General features: G+C 41.1%; 1 non-coding gene across 1 annotated transcript; it reads left to right on the forward strand.

Annotated features, from left to right (window-relative positions):
- The first annotated feature begins 2884 nt into the window (after nt 1-2884).
- Nucleotides 2885-2990, forward strand: LOC145573485 (small nucleolar RNA R71). The gene has a single exon (XR_014097495.1). It is a non-coding gene; the product is annotated as a small nucleolar RNA R71 (small nucleolar RNA).
- The last annotated feature ends 5111 nt before the right edge of the window (nt 2991-8101 follow it).

Below are 8101 nucleotides of genomic sequence, written 5' to 3' on the forward strand. Positions count from 1 at the left end.
ACAAAGCCCGAAAGGCATCCTACGATACGCATAACTACCGTAGGGACATGTGAATGTCGTCTTCTCTTGATCCTTGGGGTCAATCGGGATTTGGAAAAATCCCGAATACCCATCAAGGAAACAATAGAAGGAATGCTTTGTAAGCCTCTCCAACATTTGATCAATGAACGGTAATGGAAAATGATCTTTGCATGTACTTGTGTTAAGTTGACGATAGTCAATGCACATGCGCCAACCGGTTACAAGCCTAGTGGGAACTAGTTGATCATGATTATTTTTCACTACCGTCATTCCCCCTTTCTTAGGCACAACTTGCACGGGAGATACCCAATCACTATGAGCAATTGGGTATATAATTCCCGCATCAAGAAGCTTAGCCACTTCCTTCCGCACAACCTCTTGCATGGAAGGGTTAAGCTTCCTTTGCCTTTGCCTAACGGGTTTGGCATCTCCCTCTAGATCAATTTTGTGCATGCATAAAGAAGGACTTATGCCTTTGATGTCATCAATGGTATAACCTAAAGCTTTCTTGTGTTTTTTCAAAACATTGATCAAGAGGGAGGTTTGCTCCTCCGTTAGGTTGGAATTAACAATTACGGGGAAAGACTCATTAGAACCAAGAAATACATACCTCAAGCCCAAAGGTAGAGGTTTCAAGTCTACCTTTGGTGCTCCCTTACCATTGGTGCTCTTCTCTCTTTCCTCAACTTGAAAGAGATCATGGGTGCGAAAAGCCTCTTCCTCCATGCTCTCATCCATGCACTCGCTCTTGCTCTCCTCTAGCAAATCCTCATAGAATTGAATGTCGTCCTTGTGAGCACCTAGCTTGGAATCATTCAACAATACGCTTTCTAGGGGATCGTTAGTAGCATGCAAATGGGAACGAGAAAATTCACTAAGCATGGTATCTAGAACATCTATTCTAAAGCATTCATCACTTAAGGAGGGTTGTTGCATGACATTATTCAAATCAAACACAATTGAATCATTGTCAATTTTCAAAGATATTTTACCCTCCTTCACATCAATGATGGCCCTAGAAGTAGCTAGAAAAGGCCTACCCAAGATAATAGGAATCCTCTCATCCTCATCCATCTCTAGCACATAAAAATCCACGGGGAATGTGAACTTTCCTACCCTAAGGGGAATGTCCTCAACCTTACCCATGGGAAACTTAATGGACCGATCCGCTAGTTGGAAAGTAATGTTAGTGGGGGAAAGGGTTACTACACTAAGCTTTTGGTAGACGGAGTAGGGCATGAGACTCACACTTGCTCCTAAATCACACAAAGCTTTGTCAAATTCAATGCCATTAATAGAACAAGGGATGAAAAAGCTACCCGGATCCTTCAACTTGGCGGGAAGTTTGTTAGAAAGGATTGCACTACAATTGGCGGTCAAGCTCACCGTTTCACACTCCCTTCTCCCACTGAATAGATCTTTCAAAAACTTAGAGTAATGGGGCATTTGTTTCATGGCATCAACAAAAGGAAGAGAAACATGCAAATTCTTAATCACATCCAAAAACTTCCCAAATTGAGCGTCAAGCTTAGCTCTCACAAATCTTTGGGGAAAAGGTAATCTCTTCTCTCTAGGTTGGAGATTTAGGGGCTAGGGGGTGGTTTCTTTCTCCTTTTGCACCTCAACATCCTTCTCCTCCTCAACATTAGAAGGCTCTTTGGTTCTCTCTTCCCCTCTCTCTAACTCTACTTCATTTTGGGGTTCCTCCTCAACTAAGGGGTCACTCCCTACTACCTTCCCACTCCTTGTTGTCACGGCACACAAAGGTTTTGGGTTGACTCCTTGACTAGGGATAGTAGAAGAGGAAGAAGAAGAGGAATTAGAACCAAGTTGAGCAATTTGGGTTTCAAGCATTTTCATATGAGCATTGGCTCGCTTTTTATCCTCCTCATTTCTCTTCTTTTCCTCCTCATGCATTTTCATAATGGCATCTAGCTTAGCCATCACGGGATCATTTGGAGGGGCCTCAATTTGAAGAGGTTGTTGAGGTGGAGGAAGTTGGGATTGATGGAAACCCGGAGGCCTATTGGTTTGGGCATAGTTAGAAACATTTTGGCCCCTATTGCCTCCGGTGCCTTGGTTGGGAACATTGCTTTGTTGATTGTTTCCCATGTTACCTTGATCACCAAAATTTTGATTTTTATGGTCATGGTATCGGGAGTTGGGTTGTTGGTTTTGATAACCATACCCCCTTTGGTTAGAGTAGCCTTTTCCATTGAAATTGGAAGGGCCTCCCCCACCATGGTATTGGTTACCATAGCCACCACCACTTTGGTTCCAACCACGGTTTCCACCTTAATTCCAATTCCCCATTTGATTGGAGTTTGGCCTCAAGTTCCCTACATTTTCCATCCTAGGGGCAAAATTCATAGCATCGACATCTTCCACATTATCATCATGTTAATAGGGAGGGGGTTGAACTTCACAAGCATACACACAATGGGAGGTATCATGATCATAGGTTTCACAATTTGAGCAAAACATGCATCCTTGAGGCATTCTTTTATAAGAAGAGGGGGAAGAAGTGGTCATACCATTACCTCCCTTGGTTGAAGGGGAGGTATTACCATGAGGGTTGGACCTTTCTTTCATCATTTCGTCCATTTGCTTGGCCTTCTTGGAGATTTGGGTAGAAAGGTTGTTGATTGCGTTGGCTTGCTCCAATGCATAGACACCCTTGCTAGAAGTAGCCTCCCTTTCTCCTTCATACCAATCATCATAATGCTTTGCGGCCTCCTCTATGATGCATTCCACTTCATCCTCTCCTTTGTTCATGATTGGACCGCCGGCCGCGGCATCTAGGCTTGTTCTCCCTTGAGGTGTGAGACCTCTATAGAAAGTGTGGATGAGTTGATACTTGGGTATCCCATGATGTGGGCATTGACGTTGAAGCTCTTTGTACCGGTCCCATGCCGCACTTAGAGTCTCACCACTCTTTTGGCGAAAACCTTGAATTAAGGACCGAGCCTCGGCGGTCTTCCTATGGTTATAAAATCTCCTCAAGAAAGCCGTAGTTACTTGGTCCCAAGTTGTGAGAGAGTTAGGGGGCACCTCCTTCTCTAGCCATTCTAGACCTCTCCCAATTAAAGAAAATGGAAACATCTTGAGGCGGATATACTCTTGAGTCACTCCATTGGCTTTGATCGTGTCACAATACTTCTCAAATTCTTTCAAATGCTCATGAGGGCTCTCAAATTTTCCACCCGAGAATTGTTTCCTCTCTATTAAAGCAATCAAATTGGGCTTGATTTCGAAATTGTTGGCTTGAGTGGTAGGGGTTAGGATCCCACTTTGGGCTCTAAAGGCTTCGGGAGCCCCAAGACAACTCAAAGGTGTATTATCTCCCATTTTAGAACCTTCTTCACTTTCGGACTTAAAGATTGAAAAGGGGTTGATTCCGGGACTTGATGGTGAATTAGGACTATCTAAGTCTTCACTTGAAGGTGAAGATGGTGGAGTATCTTCCAATTCTCTTACTCCTTCTTTCGTTAGGGTGTGAGAATTTCTACTCCTTGCTCTCGCTTCTCTTCGAAGTAAGGACAAAGATCTCTCTAGCTCCGGATCGATGGGAATCAAAGACCTTGAGCGGGTTCGTCCTCTGTTCATACAACAAAGTTAAGGAGAACGTAAACACTGACAAGTAACAAGTAGTAGCAAATACTAACAAACAAGGAATGAGATAGTCTCAAATAAAGTAATGAAAAAGCAATGGAAGTCGTCTCCCCGGCAACGACGCCAATTTGACAAGGGAATAAACGCGTCGTCAATTGTCTATCCCTAGATCAAATACAATTTATACAACCTAAACAAACCTAATACGAGTATAAGGCAAGCATAGGGGTCGAACCACAAGGAGACATGCATAAACACCGCATTCACTACATAAGACTTAAGCTATCTCGGGACAAGAAGTGTGAATAACTAAGAGATTATACTAAAGATTAAGAATGATTAAAGATCAATATAACTAAACACCAAGGGAAGTGGGTAGATGTAGATGTCACTTGATCATGCAATAACACGGAAGCAAAGCAATGGTAAACTAAACATGCAAGAATATCGAAATAAAGCTCGATCTAACCGCCTTCCGGGGTTAATCGATTTCTCCTAACATAGCCTCCATGTTTCCACACTAGAACCATATATTAGAAGGTGCAATCAATGAACTATCGATAGCAATGAACCTTAACTAAGTCAACTTCCGTTTCTTGTTAGCAAAGATTCACCTTTAATCAACCAACAATGTGCACTTGCAAGAAGATTAAAGAATATCAAACATGCAAAGACTTCAATCACCATTAACATAACCCCAACATCATAAGCATGAATCAATTAACAACTACACCATCCCCACACCCTTGGCTAGGTGACTACTCACAAATCATATTGAAGACAATATCAATCATCAAATCAATAAGCATCAACATGATCAATAAGCAAAGAAGGAAAATCAAAATAAGCAAACAAAACTAAATACAAAAGTAAAGAAAGAGAGTAAGAGATTTCTCATTAATTGAAGATGAAGATTTACAAAGATTCAATCAAGCTCCTTCTTCAATATTCAAGTTCATCAATGAAAATCCACACTTTCTCTCTCTACTAATGAAGTTTCTCTCTCTAGATTAGGGTTTAATTATTTCTAAGATAAGGCTAGATGATCCACTAATCTACCCTCTGACCTATATATATAGGTCCCTTAAAAGATACAAAAATACGAAATAAAAAAAACTGAAACTCAGCGGTGCGCGCCCGCGCATATACACTGCGCGCCCACGCAGATGTTGTGCGTGCGCCCTCGCAGATCTTGTGCGCCCGCAGATCTGTGGGTACGGGGAATTAGACCCATGGATGCGCGCCTTCTCCCAGCATTCTGTGCGCTCGCGCTTGAAGAGTGTGCGCCCGCACACAAAGCGCGCACACAACTCCCTGTTTTGGCTCTGCTTCTGCTGCTGTCTTGTGCGGGTTCTCCCAGGGCTGCGCGCCCCCACATATCAAAGGCGCGCGCCCACACACAAAGCGCGCACAAGGCGCACAAAACCTTCTGTTTGTGTTATGTTCTTGAAGCATTCCTGCGCGGGTTCTCACAGTGCTGCGCGCCCGCACACAGGGGATTTTGGGGTTGAATTGCTCTTCTTCCAATGCCTTGATTCCTACAAAACAAAAACAAAGAAAACAAGGAGAAAGGAAAACAAAGAAAAGAAGAACAAAAAGGAGAGAAAAAGGGGGCGAATAAGCTACAAATGGGAGGGAAAACCCGTAAAAAGAGCACTAAATTGTGGCATAAATGCCACTCATCACTGGTCAAACAAATCATCGATCCTTGGTAATGGATACTTATTCTTCACTGTTGCCTTGTTCAACTCCCGATAATCAATACACAACCTCATACTTCCATCATTCTTCTTCAAAAACAATACTGGGGCTCCCAAGGGTGCTGAACTAGGTCTAATGTAACCCTTTTCCAACAAATCATCCAACTGAGTCTTCAACTCCCTCAACTCGGCTGGATCCTGATATGTCTATTATGTATAGTGTTTTACCCCCGTCCGTTAGTCATAATTAGTAGTGTTTTTGGCTCTTTAGAGCCACTTTTATTATTAATTGGTGTTTTCTAGTGTTTTCATAGTTTTGGTTGAGTTTTAAAGGAAATTGCATCTTTGAAGCTTTTTCCCGGGATTATTGCGGTACAATTTTGAGCATTTGAAGGCATGACCAATTGCATTTGGACACCGAGTATTCAAGACCCGAAGTGGAGATTCGAATTAGGCCAAGAACGAAGCCCAATCCAAGTCCAGCATATAGCCGGGCCTGATTGGGCGAGCTTTAGCCCGATCGGGCGGATGCCCAGAACGAGTGGGCGAAGAAAAAGGCGGGCCCGATTGGGCGGTGCCTCGCCCGATCGGGCGCGTGATTCTGAGGAGAAGTTTAAGCGTCGTTTAAGTTTTTTTAACTTAGGATTTTCGAGCTTAGTATAGATACGCTTTTGTTAAGCGAGTTTAGGATTCTTTTCTCCCTTCCCTTACTATCTCTCTCTTTCTCTCTCTACTTTTATCTCTCTCTCCTCTTAAACTCTAGTATTATTTTCTCTCTCTACAACTCTTTGTTTAGTTTCATCTCTTGTTTCCTTCAACTTTGGTAACGATTTCTTCCCCTTTAATCTCAATTATTTATTCTCTCTCTTTCATCATGATTTGTTTAATTGCTTTGTTTAGTTTATATTTAATTATGTGTGAGTAATTTTCTTTCTAGGGTTATAGGGATCCATAAATAATATGAAGGGGTAATTTATTATTGTTAATTGTCAATGCTTGATTAATTTCCTATTGATTGATTTAATGCTATGCGGTTAGATTTGGCCAGATTTAATTCGTATGAGTTTAGCAATATTGATTCGAGATTCGAGAGATGAGAATTGATGTTTAGGATTAGTTTTAATAGGCAGACTAATTTATAAATGGTTAGGTCGAGATTCGAGAGATGAGATTTAATGCCGGTAAATTAACTCTGTGATTGTAATACGTAGCGAAAGCCCTGTATGATCTGATTAATTGATGCATTGATGATTGATTGTTATGTTTTACCCTAGAATATTATTTATTGGTGAACCTATGCCCTAGGTCTTTTATCATTTGATTTTTACCTACTCATATTCTTCGTAGTATAGTTCCTTTAAATAACAAGTTTTGTTACTTAATAATTTAGATTATAATAATTAATTAGGAATAGAAAGACTTGTTTCCCTGTGGATTCGACCCTACTTCCCTATCTATTATTAGTTAGCGGTTTTAGGAATTACTTTTGATTAGGTGATACGACTTTAGCATGTCAAAATTTGGCACCGTTGCCGGGGAAACGGTTTTATTTTTATTTCTGATTGTTTTTATAGTCTAGATTATTTTCTTTCGTCCTAGAGAACGTAAGTTCTCTGGGACAGTTCTCATATTTGTCGTCTAGTTCTTTGTGTATGCCCAGGTGTTCCAGATTAGGTTATATCCCATTCGACCTTGAGATCGAACACTCTTTTCATAGACAAAAGAATCTTTACAGGCAAATCCTGGTGGGTTTTGGGGATAACAATAATCGCCGAGACTCTCCAACTGATTCTAGTGATTCAGAAGTACCTTTAGATTCAGAATCAGAGATGACGGCACCTAAGAAGCTCAGTGATTATTCGCACTCCGGCTCTTGATGGGGTACAATTCGAGATTAAACCCCAATTCATCACGATGATAGAAAGGAAGCAATTCAGTGGAGCTAAGGGTGAAGACCCAAATCTTCATATTACAGACTACTATCAATATTGTAATACCATCAGGCAAGCTGGGGTCACACAGGACCAAATCAGGGAGATTCTCTTTCCTTTTTCTTTATGTGGAAAAGCCAAATTATGGTATAATGGATTATATAGAACTGCACTTGGTATAACTAACAAGGAGACTCTTGTTTTAAATTTATATAATAAATATTACCCTTCATAGAGGACAGCTTTGCTAAGAAGCGCAATTCAAAACTTTGCCCAAGAGCCAGATGAAACTTTGTATGAGGCTTGGGAAAGATTTAAAGATCTGCAGAGGGAGTGTCCCCACCATAATTTGGCACAGTGGCAGTTAATCCAAGCCTTTTATAATGGGATTGGAAATTTATCCAGAACAATATTGGATTCTGTAGCCAGTAGGAGGTTTATGAACCTTAATGTTGATGATGCAGGTCAAGTTATCGAAGATATGGCAATCCACAATTCCCAATATGGGAATCCTAGAGGCTTTTCTAACAAAGGGAAACATAGTGCTGACTCTGTATCCTTTTTACAAGCTCAATTAACCTCTATTTGTCAAAAATTAGATAATCTTAGTACTGCAAATATAGCTAATGTTTCTGCAATTAATAATAATGCTAATGAGGCTTTCTGTGAAAATTGTGGAATTGTAGGTCATTGGGAGCAATATTGCAGGAGTTCCGTGGAGCAAGTCAATGCCTTTCAAGCTTATAGACAGAATGACCCATACTCTAACACCTACAATCCTGGGTTCCGGAATCATCCATATCTTTCTTACCGGAGCACCAATGTTCAAAATCCACC

The sequence above is a fragment of the Chenopodium album genome, chromosome 12, assembly GCF_948465745.1.
Source record: "Chenopodium album chromosome 12, dcCheAlbu1.1, whole genome shotgun sequence".
Taxonomy (NCBI): domain Eukaryota; kingdom Viridiplantae; phylum Streptophyta; class Magnoliopsida; order Caryophyllales; family Amaranthaceae; genus Chenopodium; species Chenopodium album.